Source organism: Equus caballus, chromosome 13, assembly GCF_041296265.1.
Source record: "Equus caballus isolate H_3958 breed thoroughbred chromosome 13, TB-T2T, whole genome shotgun sequence".
Taxonomy (NCBI): Eukaryota; Metazoa; Chordata; class Mammalia; order Perissodactyla; family Equidae; genus Equus; species Equus caballus.
The window spans coordinates 2,644,606-2,660,720 of record NC_091696.1 but is presented as its reverse complement, the minus strand read 5'-3'; the positions used below and the strand labels follow the sequence as shown (position 1 = coordinate 2,660,720).

At 44.5% G+C, this 16,115-nt stretch overlaps 1 long non-coding RNA gene across 2 annotated transcripts; it reads left to right on the top strand.

Annotated features, from left to right (window-relative positions):
• The first annotated feature begins 5,261 nt into the window (after positions 1-5,261).
• LOC138916967 (uncharacterized) lies at positions 5,262-8,589 on the top strand. Of its 2 annotated transcripts, XR_011424243.1 has the most exons (5): positions 5,262-5,474; positions 5,835-5,942; positions 6,983-7,053; positions 7,614-7,724; positions 7,958-8,589. It is a non-coding gene; the product is annotated as an uncharacterized lncRNA (long non-coding RNA). The 2 variants fall into 2 exon arrangements; XR_011424242.1 differs by having other exon boundaries at positions 5,262-5,942.
• Positions 8,590-16,115: the final 7,526 nt, after the last annotated feature.

Below are 16,115 nucleotides of genomic sequence, written 5' to 3'. Positions count from 1 at the left end.
ATTATTCATATTAGATTTCTAATCCATTTTGAATTTGTTCTATTTTATGGTGTGAGGAATGGATTCAATTTTATCTATATTCAAATACCTATCACAAAACCATTTATTAAAAAGTCTCTCTGTTCCCCCAGTGATTTGAGATGTCACATTTATCACATATTAGATTTTCTTATGTCCTTGGGTCTATTTCTAGATTTTCTATGGATCTTTCTACTTATACACTAATACCACACTCTTAATTATGGAGGCTGTATCATATGTTTTAATATCTGGAAGAGTATTCAGCCTTCATTTTCCTTTTTTAGTGGTTTCCCTATTTTTGCATGTTTATTTTTCTATTTGAACATTTAAATCAACTTGTCTAGCTCCAGGAAAAAAGAACTTGGTATTTTTAAGGAGAATTTGACATTTTCATGATCTTGAGCCATCTTTGCAAGAACAAGGGCTATCCTTCTATTTTCCCAAGTTTGTTTTTGTGGAAAGATGTTGGATCCTTTATTAGAAATTTCACATCCTGTGCTAAGTAGGATAAATACAAATAAATTCACACACAGACAGTTTTTAGTGACAGACACTATGGAAAACACTATAGGGATTCCTCAAAAAATTAAGAATAGAACTACCATATGACCCAGCTATTCCACTTCTGGGTATTTCTCCTAAGAATATGAAAACACTAATGTGAAAAGATATTCGCTCCCCTAGGTTCATTACAGCATTATTCACAATAGCCAAGACTTGCAAACAACCTAAGCACCCATCAAGGGGTGAATGGATAAAGAAGATGTAGTATATATACACAATGGAATACTACTCAGCCCTAAAAAAGATGAAATCTTGCCATTTGCGACAACATGGATGGACTTTGAGGGTATTATGCTAAGCAAAATAAGTCAGATGGAGAAAGTCAAACACCATATGATTTCACTCATAAGTGGAAGATAAAAACAAATATGTAGATACAGAGACTAGATTGGTGGTTACCAGAGGGGAACGGGGAAGGGAGGAGGGCAAAAGGGGTGATTAGGCACATGTGTGTGGTGACAGATAGTAATTAGTCTCTGGGTGGTGAACATGATGTGGTCTACACAGAAATCAAAATATAGTGATGTACACCTGAAATTTATATAATGTTATAAACCAATGTGACCTCAGTAAAAAATGGAAAAAAAAGAAATTCTCAGATATATGATGATGAGTGGCTGTAGGTAACAGCATTATTAACATATTTCTGAATTATAACATTGGTTGAAAACTCATCTATAAAAATAGTTTTTTTAGGGGCTGGCCCCATGGCCCAGTGGTTAAGTTCACACACTCTGCTTCAGCGGCCTGGGGCTTCGCCAGTTTGGCTCTTGGGTGAGGACAGGGCATTACTCATCCAGCCACACTGAGGCTGCATCCCACATGCCGCAAATGGAAGGAGCTACAACTAAAAATATACGACTAGGTACCAGGAGGGGCTTTGGGGAGAAAAAGGAAAAATAAAATCTTTTTAAAAACAATGATAATTTTTTAATAAAAAACTTATGTAAAATAAAAGTAATTTTATGTCTTTAAAAAAAGAAATTTTACTTCTAGTGCTAAGTAGGATAAATACAAATAAATTCACACATAGACAAATTTCCTGAAACTGCAGAGTATCAAAGATGGACAAAAAGATTCATAGCTGCCAGGGAGAAGACATCAATTATGCACAAAGACAATTAGGCAGACAGCCCATGAGTAAGATTAGATGCCAGGAAAGATAAAATTGCTGAGGAAGAACAATTGTCAGTGTAGAATTATATACCCAGATAAGGTATCACCCGAGAGTGAGGGCAAAATAAAGATATTTTTGCACATAAAGAGAGGATGGCCCCCATCCTGCCGTAAGAAAGCTGTTAAAGGCTGTACTTCAGCAAAAAGAGAAGTACATGCTGGTGATGGAGTGGAACGCAGGAAGCAAGCGTAAGCAAGAACATCATTAAATATGTTGATAAATCTCAGTAACTATTGACTTTAAGAAAAGCTATTTTTGTGTTTACAAAAGATAGATGTGAACCTCTACAGAGCAGTAACATGGAAAATGGGAGGGAAGAGGATGAATTTGCCAAAGCCCTTTTCCTGCTTGAGAGAAAAACAGAGACACTGCATAACCTTAGGCTTTTGAGAAAATATAAAGTATAGGTGTTAAGAATTTATAGGAACAAAGGAAGAACAGAAATATAAGCTATCACCTCCAACACGGTAAAGAAAGAAAAGAGAGAAGAAACTTTATCAATCTGTAGAAGAAAGGAAAGAAGTGGGAGGGGAGGGGAACGTGGCAAATAGAAAAATATAAAATAAGATGACAGGATTAAATCTCAATAAGTCAGTAATCACAATAAATGTGATTGGGTTAAACTCACCTATTAAGTACCAGATTGGATTTAAAACACAGTTACATGCTTCGTATGAATAAGAGATACACTTAAAACCAAATGGCTCAGACGGGTTAAGATTAAAAGGCTGATTTTAAGTTAATTCTTTGTCCCCTGTAGTTTTTTTGTTTTTCTTATCCCCACTGCAAGGATTTACATGTATTTTGGAAAACAGCTTGTTCCATCAGCCCATCATTTGCAGTCTGTTGGGGTGGGTTGGTCTGATTCTGTCTCTCAGTATAGTCACTGTTGCTCCAGCTTCATGACATGGCCCCTTCGATCAGCCTCAGCTGACCAGGAAAGCTAAGGAAAGAGCCCTCGGGCACTCCACTAGAGACTCTGACCCCCTCATAGTCCTGATTCCGATAATTTCATTCAACAAGTTGCAAATACACCTGGCCATCTTCACCTTGCTATTTTCCCACCTCGTCCAGACATTGCAACATGCCAGGGCTTTCACCTCCAAGACACAGAGAGAACTCCTGCCAATAAGAGACTTCCTACATCACGAGTTGTTTTTCCATCAAACCCCAACCACCTAAACCCCTTCCTTCAGCCAGAGAAGGAAAACGTCAGCTGACACACGAGGCTGCATTCCCGCTGCTTAATTAGCACATTACGCGCCTCCCGGGCTTCCACACGCCTTTGATGTCAGGCTTTTTGTTTTCAGTCTGCAGTAACTGAGAAATAAAGATTCCAAGCCAAAGAAACAGTATCAGAACAAAAACCACGGCCGCGCACCAGTCGTAGGGCGTGTTTTAAGCGTAGCTTGCTTAAGAAGTTCCTTGATCGGTCGGGGCAGAGTGCGCCAAGGGTGCACCTGTCTCTTTCAGCTGAATCAAGAATAATTAATGACATGAAAATGACTTCCATCGGAGGTTAATTTATTTTGGCTGGCAGTCACATACATACGCAGACACGTCTTGGGCTGCAGTGGAGTGGAGCTTTATTTAGAACATTTTTATTTATATCTTGGGTGATTTCATTCCCCAGAAATTGAGGAAAAGAAAGAGGAGATGGTGTAGGAACGTTTCTCACCATTTTTTTTTTATTTTTTAAACAAAAGGGAGAAAAGACCAATCTCAGAGCTAAGAACTTGGCTTTCTCCCCAGGACAGAGTACAGCTCGCACACACGGAAGAGAGGGGTCAGGTGCATGCGGGGGGCAGGGAGTGTGGAGGTGAGGGCGGCTGGGGCAGAGTTGGCCGGTTTTCTGTGGGACCTGCCAGGTCGTCGTTTATTTACTCCCTTCTGAGAGGTTGGGAGTGGGGCCGAGGTTGCCACCACACTGTGCTTGAGGACAAGACAGCACGAATGTAGGGCCTCGGAATCAGCCCACTCACCCCAAACAATGTGACCCCCGCCTCCCTGGGAGCCAAGAGGGACTCATCTTTCCAAATAATGGCTAAACTTTATCATGGGCTTTGTGACACGCCAGGCACTTTACACGCATTATCTCATTCCCTCCTCACCCCAACTCTGTGTGGAAGGTGCCGTTATTGTCCCCATTTAATGGAGGGGGAAACTGAGGCTCAGAGCAGTTAAGGAACTTGCTCAAAGTGGCACAGCTAGCCAACGGTGGAGCTAGGTTTTGAACCCATTTCTGGGGCTCTCTCTCCCAGTCTATGCTTGGAGCCACTGCACCACACTGCCTCTCTGTAATCATTATGATTATCGAGCCAAGTGGTCCCACAACGTCTCTGCAAGATCTTTTAAATTCCTGATGTCTCTCCCTGAGTATGTGGGCTGGGTTTTTACGTTTCAGGCTGGGGTGGCAGTGTCACCTCTGAACTGAGAGGAATTCCGAGGGATCCAGGGAGCAGTTCGCCTGCCCTCTGCTTCCCTGGCACGGAAAGAGAGCAAAGCCAAGCTGTGAGAGGAAATTGTGTTTGATAATCATCTCGGGAGCCCAGTCCTCAGTAGCAGTCCTCATGACAGCCAGCCACAAGCCTGACTCTCACCGAGTCCCTGTGGGGTGATAGTCACAAAGGGGTGTCAGCTCAGGTTCCCAGACCCCAAGCCCCCGGCTTATAATCATAATCATGCCCACTATTACCGTTAATACTATCTCCCACTTATTAAGTACTTACTGTATGCCAGAATTTGGACCCAGACCTGCTAATTCCATCACCACCACTTACTAGCCTTGCCATTTGGGGGCGGGTCATTTCACCTCTCTGAACTCCAGCTTTCCCCCGGTAATTGTGCCTATTTTTAAAATAATATTTAGTCATTACTTTATATGCGTGAATTATTTATATACACGATTTCATTAATTCTCGTAAGAGCCTTATTAAGCAGATAGTATTTGGATCCCCACTTTTAGATGAGGAGACCCAACCTTACGGAGGGGACTGCAGTACCAAAGCTCACACAGCTTATTAAATGGAAGAGAAGAGATTTAAATAATTTTCGGGGTGACTCCGATGCCCAAGTTTTCGATTATAATACACCTCCAGGGTTATCGTAAGAATTAGAGATGATGTACGTCAAGGGCTTAACCTGGTTCCCAGCACATAGTAGGACTCACTTCTCAATGGGTAGATTTACTGTAGGATTACTTTTCTCCTGCTGGCCCAGCTCATCTCCGGGGTGGACCTCACATCTCGGGCTCTGCAGGTGCCAGCCACGGCAACACCCGCTCCTAGCCAGGTGGAGGGGGGAGGTGACTTGCCTGCAGAGAGCAGGTAACCAAACTGATATTAATCTTATTTTAAGATAAGTACTTTAAAAAACAAAACAAAACAAAACAAACCACAAAACCAGAACCCGTTCAGCCAGACTGCCCAGTTTTCTTGCACAATAGCTATCTTAATGAAATCTGAAGCTCATTTGACTCGATCTGAGAAGCTCTTAAAAGGAAAAGCAGCTTTGTTCCCGGTACTGGTCTAGAAACAGTGCGCTGGGGGAACCAGACACTTCCGTCAGCAGCCGGTTTTAGGGAACAGACAGACCACCTGCCTCTGTAGCAAAGACCATCACTAACTTCACAACAGGTGTCCTGCCTCCACTCCAACTGCGACAAGTGGAAAATAATCATTTACGGGAAGCAGGACGGTGCTGCCTTGTGGCCGTAAGCGTGGCGGAGTGTGGTGGTCAAAGTCTCACCACGGGGTCAGGCTCCTTAGGTTGAAATCCCAGCTCTGTGGCCTTGGGCCACTAACAAACCTCTCTGTGCCTCAGTTTCCTCATCTGCAAGATGGGCATAATAATATGACCCACCTCCATAGGGTTGTTGCTGGGATCCGATGAATCAATTCACCTGTGTGATGTGCTTCGAGCAGTGCCTGGTGTATCGTCACGACTATGGGATTTTCAGTAGTTGTAGTATTTATGGTAACAATGATAACGATAAATATTAATTTTGCTATACGGAAATAGGTTTGAACTTCCCACATCTGCAGCAACCAGGCTCCTGGCAATATTTTTACAGGCAGATTTGCACAATCAAGACGCTTTCAGGTTTTGCAACAGAACCCGAGAGGTGGGGTCAGAGTCTGCTGTTGGGGAAAGAGCTGGCTGGGGACCAGGGATGAGAGAGGTGAGGAAGGGTAGAAGCTGTGGGTCTGGGGTATCACTGGAACCTCCTTACAACAGACCTGAGATGGGGTCAGGGATGGGTGACCTCTGAGGGGCTCCCTCAAACTCCGGGGGAGCCTGAGATGAGCCTCTTTGCTCAGCCCTTGCTTCCTACTGCTGGAGCCACCCAGAATTTGAGAGACCAGCTTGTTTGGAGAGAGGCGGTATAAGGGAAGCTTCTAGAATGGATAGGCCCAGAGGAGTCATCAGTTGGCTCCAGGCAAAGGTGGTAGTTATTCTAAAATTACCTGTAAGCCATGGAGTATTTCAGGTGACCCTTGGGGGTGACAATGTGGAATTTTACCTGAACCCTGTGTTCCTGGCAAACAGCATGGTTGAGAAATGCCCCCCCACCCCAAAAACCAAACTCATGGAAAAAGAGAGCAGATCTGTGGTTCCCAGAGGTGGGGGGAGGGTGGGAGGGAACTGAATGCAGGTGGTCAAAAGCACAAACTTCCAGTTACAACATAAATAAGTATTAGGGGTGTAACGTACCTCGTGAGGATATAGCTAACACGGCAGGATGGTATATATGAAAGCTGTTAAGACAGTAAATCCTAAGAGTTCTCACCCCGAGGAAAAAAAATATATTTTTTTGTTTTGCTTTTTGTATCTATATGAAATGATGGATGTTAACTAAACTTATCGTGATCATCATTTCATAATATATATAGGCCAAGTCATTATGCTGTATACTTTAAACTTATACAGTACTGTATATCAATTATACCTAAATAAAACCGAAGAAATAAAAGAAAAAAGAAATCCCCTGCCTTTGGTGTTCTGGACACGGCTTACTGCAAAGAAACACCCTTCGCCATGTCACTCAGATAAGATTCGAGGATGCTGCTGCCTTATTTACGTGCAGCAAGGCCAGACACACACCCTCCAAATTCCCTTCCTTTGCTTCACAAATGAGTAGCTGGACAGCTTGTCCCCACCGGTCAACTGGAACAAACGCTTGTTCACCAAATTTGGGTTCAGCTTCTCTCCCTCCTGCAGGTGCCTGAACTTTGGCCCAGCGTTGGGGTGAGCTGGCAGACAGCCGCTCCTGAGAACAGGCTGGCGTCAGGGTAAGACGTTCTCTGATCTACTGTTGCATCATCTCTATCCCACTCTCGTTCAAACTACTCCCCATAAAAGAGAACCCCTTTGCCTAACCTGCCGCGGCTGCAGCTCTGTGGTCAGAGGTCCCCCCACGGCAAGGGTACCCCGCCCCTCCTTCCTGTCTGCAACAGGAATAAAGTCTTTCCTTACTAAAGCTGGATTTGTTTTTTATTTGACGGGGATCTCTCAAGAGTTATGGTTCTCTAGAAGGCCTTGGTCTTTCTGGACCAATCCACGAGAAACAGAGGACCCCTCCTGCCCCCCGTCTCCACAGAGGAGCCATGTTAGAACTGGGCCTTCTGGGAGATGAGCAGCTGCTCCTCCCTCCGCTCCTCGAGCATCTCCACCTTTTCCCGCACAGCTCCTTCATCCTCTCCTTCCACCTCCCACTGACTCTGGCTCCTCCTGTTTTGGCTGCTCCATAACTTCAGCTGGAACACGGCGTCCAGATAGCCCACATTTGCCACGGCCTTGCAGCGTGGAGCCCACGGCAGCTGACAACGTCTCTCTGCGTTTCCTGTTACAGGGTTTCTGACTGGGTCTTTCACCTCCTCGTGTGACACTGCAGGCTGCTGGTCACCCTCTGGATTGGCTGCCTCAGTCAAGTCCTTACCTCCGGTCCCATCTGCTGGGCCAGGTGAGGTCACATGATGAAAAAGATGGCTGCTCAGACACCAAGACAGCGGGAGGCAATTTCTCTTCAAAAGGGGTGTGGGTGGGGCACGCCGTGATGGGTATTTTCACTCCAGACTGTCAAGCAGACTTCAAGAAAGCCCACAAGCCTCGTATCAACTGAAGAGGGACTTTCTTTGGAAGTGAGAGTGAACTCAACCCCACCTGCTTAATTTGTTCATTTCTGCACTTTCCTAGGATGTCACCTCTTTCCTCCTTTTCTGCGGTGATATGGTGCATTGAGAATAGCTGACAGTGACTTCGCACAATCCAGTTCCTGCTATAGAATTCTGCAGTTTCGCCACGAGCCCAAATAAGAGGAAATCTGTCCTCCGCCTTGCTTGGTCTGGAGTAATTATTTGTTCCGTGTCAAAAAAGCATTTTCTGTATTTTTTTTTTTTTTTTTTTTTTTTGCTGGTGCTGCAGCAAACAGAGCCCCTTTTTCCCTTTTTTAGTTCCAGCAACTGAGGATGCTACACTGGCTGCGCATTTTGAGGAGGTTGTGCTCACCCTGATGGTGTCGGCGGTGTGTTGAATAATATAAAGGCAGCCGCAGCAGTAAAATAACGAGGGTGAGCCTATGTGAATGAGGTGGCCCTGGAGGGACCAAATCAGAGATTCCCAATTAAGGGTTCACAAACAATGCGAAATGGCATGTTCAGGATTGACCACTGATAAGAATGTTCCAGCTAATTAAAACGTCAGGGTTGCCTGGTTTGCCAGGATTTACAATCAGCCTAGGAGGTAACACTTGTCCGCTGGTCAGTTTCTGCTGATAAGAAGTTCCGCTTGACAGTTACTGAGGCCTTTGATAAATAAAATATGGGAAAACAGATGAATTATTACTTAATAAATGCAGCGTTGTTTTCAGAGTGCAGAGGTTGTCAGCTGGCAGCCTGAGGGCGGGAGCCAATCCTCGGACATCTTCTCCTTGGTCTGTACAGGAGTTTTGGTTTTCTTTTACTAGTTTGAGCCGACATGAAAGAAAGGAGATATTGCACACATACACGCCCACATACACACACCCCAAACCCAGACCTGGGGCTTCTCTTGCAAACTAGCCCCACTGGCTGCATGCTTGTGGCTGCAGCATAAGATGCTGTAGCTGCATATCAGCTGGTGCTCATCAATGGGACGTGGGGGCTCCACCCCTCTCAGCTTCGTGACATGGGTGCCGTGCTGGTGGCCATGCATCAGGCATTTGCGCTGTGTCCTCACGCCTCTGTCTAAACTGGGAGGGAGAAAAGCTAGAACAAGGATGTATATCAGGTTTTTTTTGGCTTCCAGCCTGTTTGCCTCATTGACTTTATCTGATGGCCTCTTAAGGTGAGGGCTCAGCAAACTACGCCCACAGACCCAGTCTGGCCCGACACCTGTCTTCCTGGGTAAAGTTTCATTAGAATGCAGCCATGCTCATTTGTTTACAGATTGTCCATGGTTGCTTTCACATTACCATGGCAGAGCTGAGTAGCTGTACAGAGACTGTCTGGCCTGTAAAACCTAAAATATCCATGATCTGGCCCTTAACAAACAAAGTTTGCTGACCTCTGCCGTAGGCGGCTGAGTTTGTGACTCCTGGAGTGATGATTCCCCCCACTTCCTGTTTAACCTCGGGCAAGTGCCTTAACTTCTCTGAGCTTCAGGTGTCTCATCTCTAAAATGAGATCGCGTGAGATTCTGTTCCCTAGGAGTGTTGGGGGGATTAAATGAAATGCAACACGTGCCTGGCCACAGTAGGGGTGTCGAATGGTATCTGCTGATTTTAGTTGAAACCTTGGTTTCATAAGGATAAAAACAACAAAAGCCACTCCACATGTTGATTTAATGTTAAGAGTGGTCACATGGGAACTTCAGGATGCTCCAGAGACTTCATCAAAACCAAACAGAGCTCCAGGCATCTCTTGGCTGAGTCAGCAGTGGAGAGTAACACGATCCACAGCCCCACTTAGTTCCGGAGAGAAAACACAATTGAGAAAAACAACGGTGGCCAGAATGTGCCTCCGGGTGCTAGGCATCCGAGGCCCGTGACCCACATTTGTGCGAAACTCTAGAGAAACCATAAAGAAAGCTGAGACCTTGCCAGCCCTTACTCGGAGCCTCAGCTGGGTCCCATTATTCTTCCTTCCACACGCACCAGGAAAGCCTGCCTGGGGAGGGAGTCGTGGGGGCAACTGCTGGCGGTGGGAGCTTGCACTCTTGTTAGTGGGTGATGACTATGGAAGAACCAAAATGATTCAACAGAGGCCTCCACTGTCTCTGATGTAACAGAAGTGCTCATTGACATGCAGTTGAGTTGCAAATATCCCCATCCCATGACCGCCTCCTTCCCCAGCATCCCTTCCGGCACTCTGGCTCCTGCCACCCTGAATATCAGTAGCGTCACAGCTATCGTTCGACAGGTGTTTATTGAGCCCCTTCCATTCTAAAGTCACCAGAGTGGGCAGGAGAGCTCCCACGGAGCTTACATCCTAGTGAGGGGAGCCGACAACGCATAAAGATGGAGTGTCAGCTAATACTACACAGAGAACTGAGATGGGATGCTATGTTAGCGTGAGGAATCAGGGAAGGACTTTCTTTCTGACGGGGGACATTTGAGCAGAGACCTGACGGATGCATGGAAGCCAGTCATGTGAAGACCAGGGGACCGGCACTGCAGGTAAAGACGTGGCAAGTTCAAAAGTCACATGGCAGCCCTGACCCCGGCGTGTTAGAAGGAGGTTGGTGTGGTTGGAACCTTGTTGCTCAAAGAGTGGTCCATGACCAGCACCAAGGTCACCTGGGAGCTTGTTAGAAATGCAAATCTCGGTCCCCACCACAGACCCGTTGCGTCAGAACCTGCATGTTAACAAGACCCCCAGGTGATTTGTGTGCACATTATAGCTCAAGAAGCCCCGGGACAGAGCACAGCTGAACAAGGGCAAGAGGGCACAGGGCAGGGACGGGGAGGGAGACGGCACCCGAAACACGCAAGGCCACCGCGCCACAAAGACAAAATGGGTACGATGGCCCACGTGTCCTTTTGTGGCTTGTTTTCATTGATTTCAGTCACCCAGAAAGTATTTCTTGAGCACGTGCCCTTGGGGAGGTACTGTGCGAGACGTGGGGTGGTGGTGTGCTGGTTAATGTCTAACAATGGGCTCTATGAGAGAAACCCCATCATGAATGGCAGTTAGTATTTTCATTAATGTAAAGACAAAAATAAAACAACAAAGGTGTACGGCAAACTTCGCTCTTTTGTCAGTGATATGAGTGACATCTTTGTGAATCTGATAATAGTAGCAAATACTGGAAAACGTTTCTTTAATTCTTTGTGCTATTTACAATTTAACACGACACACTTTTTTTTTTTTTTTTTTGAGGAAGATTAGCCCTGAGCTAACTGCTGCCAATCCTCCTCTTTTTGCTGAGGAAGACTGGCCCTGAGCTAACATCCATGCCCATCTTCCTCTACATTATATGTGGGACGCCTACTACAGCTTGGTGTGCCAAGCAGTGCCATGTCCGCACCCGGGATGGAACCGGTAAACCCTGGGCCACTGAAGCAGAATGTGTGAACTTAACCGCTGTGCCACCGGGCTGGCCCCAACACGCTTTTACGTTAAACTACGTTATTAACCTTTTCTGTATCACTGTCTTAAATCTAGACAGTCAACCAAACAATAAATCAAACTCTGGTAGTGTTTGTGGATTGCTGTGGTGTAAGTACTCCCATCATGGCCGATGTCAAGCTCCCATCAGGACATGACAGTACCGCACTCCTCTACAGGACATCCACCCTACAGATGCGCTAGACATCAATAACCCCAAGACCAGAGATAATTGTACAATAGTTAGGAAGTGGTGAGTTTTGAGTATTCATTATCCTGTTTTCGGTATACTTTATTTAATTTTAAGTTTTTATCATCGAACGTTTAATAATAGCTGTGTTTGGCAACCCGTTGACAAGATTCCTGAAAATTCCAGGTGGCTCTCCCTAGCTGGTAGGAATCGACGCCAATGTAGCACTGTGGGGGGCTCAACCACGCCTAGGACAGACCCAGCCCCATCTCCCGAGCTTACAGCTTAGTGAGGCATCTTGAGCTTCATAAGCCCCGAGACAAAGGGTAGGGGGTGGGAGGGGGAACCAGCCCTTGGTTTGCCCCAGGTCCCCACTCTGGTCTAGGAACGCCCCTTCCACAGGCCTTCAGAGTCCCCCACACAGTGAGCTCATTGGAGACCCCCTGGGACAGGGGAGGAAGAGGAACCAGGGGACCAGAATGGAGGGTATTTTGGAGAGGAGATTAGGGCGCCATGACCTTGGCTTGCCCTTCCCAACTCTAGACCCCTAAATGGAGGATACGATGGCAGAACACGTAAGGGCTTGACGATGTGCCTCTAACAGCTGGAGCCCAGCCTAGACGGAGGTCAAAGTCCCGGGCCTGGAGTCAGGAAGGGAACCACCTCACACATCAAGCGCCTGCCATGGGCAGGTTGGGTGAACCGCTCTCTGTCTCGCCTTTGACTCTCAAAACACCCTGTGGGGTTGGAAGCTTTACTAACTTCATCTTCTGGAAGGAGAATCTGAGGCTCAGAGGGGTTAGGGAGCTTACCCAAGATCACACAGACAGAAGGTGGCAGAGCTGTGACTCAAACACAGGAAATCCAGAACCCTTTGCTTGCCTGGAATGGGGGTCAATGACAAATGAGACCCAATGACAATGACAAATCGGTCATCCCGATTGGTCATATTTGGGCCACTCCAATTGGTGGTCCTGTCCCATGTTCCTAAGTAGGACAGGGCCACTCCTGACCATTCTGAACAGCTGTCCCTATCTGCTCTGGGTCCCCTTTATGACTTGTTCCTCCCCTCCTGGCTTCAGCGTTACGTCCATTTTGTGTTTGTTTTCCTGGAAATGGCACTGCAGGCACCCCCCTTGTCCCAGCCATGATCCTTACGACATTCAATTATCCTGGTTTATTAGGCTCTTTAAGGCTACTTTACTGCTCTCTCCTTGCCATGACCTTAATCTTCGTTTTTCCTCTAGCTTTCTCCAGGGTTATTGCTCGTCAAGAGAAAGGTCGCCACAGACTCAAAAGAAACAAGGACTCCGCAACAGGAGGCTGGCTCTGGCTGTCAAGTTTATCTTCCCCAACATTAAATTGATAGATGGAGATGGAGGGGCCCTGCCACTTATCCTGTCTCTTCTCAAGCTCCATCTTGCCAGACCCGAGTTTCAGAAATGACAATCATTATAATAAAAGTCTCTACTAGTATAACATTTCCCAGCATACTTTCATAGACAAGAACATCAACGTTAATTCTCAAAGCGGTTCTGCGGTGCAGATGGAGTAGATGTTATTACGCCCATTTTACAGATAGAAAGAGAATAGAAAGGTCATGCCACACCTGAACTTCCAGCTCTGGACAAGATAGAGCAACCCCATTTGTCCCAAGTCCTCCCTCTGACTGCTCAAAATTCCTGGACACGACACAACAAAGAAGCATGAGAAGAGTTCCCCTCGCCTCTCCCCTGGTGTCAGTGGGGCTTCTGCCCCCCACGCTGCAACAACAAAGCAGGAGGAGTCGGCTCCCCACTTGTCCCATCCCTATGTCAGTGGAGCCCAGCAGGGGAGCTCAGAGACAACAAGATGGCACAAGTTGTTCTCTACTTTCATTGGGAAGGTGTCAGCAGAGCCCAGGGGAGAGCTAAGTGTCACCCACCCAGCCACAATGAGGCAGTGTGAGTCAGCACTCCACTTCTGCCAGGATGGTGTCAGTGGGGCTCAGTGGAAAGATGAACATATAACCCATCCAGCTCTCATGCTGCATCTCAACAGGGAGACTGCCTGCTCAGAAAGAAAAACTGAATAGAATCCAGAGTCTCATAATACAATACCCCAAATTCCCAGGGTAGGTTCGAAAACCACTCCTCACGTCAAGAACTGGGATAATCTCAACTTGGAGGAAAAAAGGACAATCAACAGGCAATCAACCAACTGGCCAATTGGCAGTCAACCAATACGGACATCAGTCGAAGACTGGAATTATCAAGAATTTAAAAGCTGCCATCGTAAAAATGCTTCAACAAGCAATTATGAATTCTTTGGAAACAAATGAAAAATAGAAACTCTCAGTAAAGAAACAGAAGTTATAAGAAATAACCAAATGGAAATTTAAAAACTGAAAAACATATTAAGTAGGGAAAAGGAAAAACCTCACCAAATGGGCTCAATAGAGAGTGGAGAGAACAAGCAAACTGGAAGACAGATCAAAATGGAATTTTTTAAATCTGAATAATAGAGAGAAAATAACCTGGAAAAACCCCCAGATTCTCAGGGACCTGGAGACAATAAGAATTAACATTCAAATCTTCTAAGTCCCAAAAGGAGAAGAAAGAGTGGGACTGAAAAAGTATTCCAAGAATTAATGGCTGAAAGCTCGCCAAATTTGAAGAAAGACGTAAACTACAGACTCTAAAAGCTGAGTGAATCCAGGATAAATGTAAAGAAATCCACATAATAACTACACTTCTGCAAAATAAGACAAAGAGAAAATATTGAAAGCATTCAGGAACGACACGTTACTTATGTGGGAACATCAATTTGAATAATAGCAGATTTCTCATCCAAAACTATGGAGGCCAGAAGGAAGTGGCTCAGCATTTTTCAAGTACTGTAAAAAGAACTGTCAACTGTGGATTCTATATTTGGAGAAAATATCCTTCAAAAATGAAGGGGAAAGAAAGACATTCTCAGACGAAGGCAAACTAAGATAATTTATTATTGTTAACTGTATCCTTGAAAAATTGGGTAAAAGAAGTTATCTGAACAGAAGCTTTTTTAATAACTTTTATTTCTTTACTGAGAATTTCTATTTTTTCATTTGTTTCGAGAAAGCTTGAAACTTCAGGGAGGAAAAAACATCTTTAGAATGTGTAAAAACAGTCACAAATATAATGGACTATACTTCTCATGAGTATCTTAAATCACATTTGGTAATTGAAGCAAAAACTGGAGCAAATGATGTGGTCCTCAATACACTTAAGACAATTGCATACATATACTTTTTAAATGAGAAGGTTAAAGTGGTAGTAAGGTTTTTACACTTTATTCAAGTGGTAATGTATCAATACCAGTCGACTATAACAAACTGTGTATGTTTATTGGAATCCTTACAGCAACTAATCGTTTTACACAACCTCTCCCAGAAAACGGAAGAGAAAGCAACGCTTCCAGCTCATTTTATGAGACTAATATTTCCCTGACACAAAAAACAGAAGAAGATAGTGAAAAGAAAAAAGTACAAGCCAGTAGCTCTCAGGAATTTATATGCAAAAATCCTCAACAAAAATTTTAGCAACTTGAGTCCAGTTATATATATAAAAAAAGAACTGTACACCATGGCCAAATGGGATTTATTCCAGGGACACAAGGCTCATTCAATATTCAAAAATCAATGTAATCTACCATATTAACAGGCTAAGGAAGAAAATACGATCTTATCACTTTATGCCAAAAAACCTGACCTCATTTGGAAAAATCCAACACCCATTCGTTATAAAAACTCTCAGAAAACTAGGAATAGTGGGGGATTTCCTCAACTTGATAAAAAGCATCTACCAAAAAGCTTCAGATAACATCGTACTTAATGGTGAAATACTAAATGCTTTCCTCCTAAGATTGGAAACAAAGGAAGAATGTCTTCTCTCACCACTGTATTCAACATAGTACTGGAGATTCTAGCTAACACAATAAGGCAAGAAAAGGAAACAGAAGACGTATAGATTGGAAGAGAAGAAATAGAACTGTCACTATTTTCAGATGGCGTGATTATTTATGTAGCAAATACTAAGTCTAAAAAAAACCTCCTAGAACTAATAAGTGAGTTCTGGAAGGTCACATGACACAAATCAACTCACAAAAATCAATCACATTTCAATGTACTAACAACGAACACGTGCAAAGTGAAATTAAAAGCATTAACGATTGCTTCAAAGAAAGTGAAATGCTTAGGTACAAATCTAAGAAAACACGTACAGGATCTGTATCCTGAAAAGTACAAAATACTGATAAAATATATAGGAGAAGACCTAAGTAAATGGAGGGAAATACCATGTTTATGAATTGGAAGATTCAACATAGCAAAAAATGCCAACTCTCCTTAACTTGGTCTATGGGTTTAGTACAATGACTATAAAAATCCCAGGAAGATTTTTTATAGATAAGCTTCTTCTAAAGTTTTTATGGAAAAGCACAGGAACTAGAGTACCTAAAAATGTTCTTGAAAAAGATTAAATTGGAAGAAATTACTCTAACATTAAGGCTTACTCTATAGTTACGGTAATCAAAACAGTGTAGTTTTGAAGGAGGGAATAGA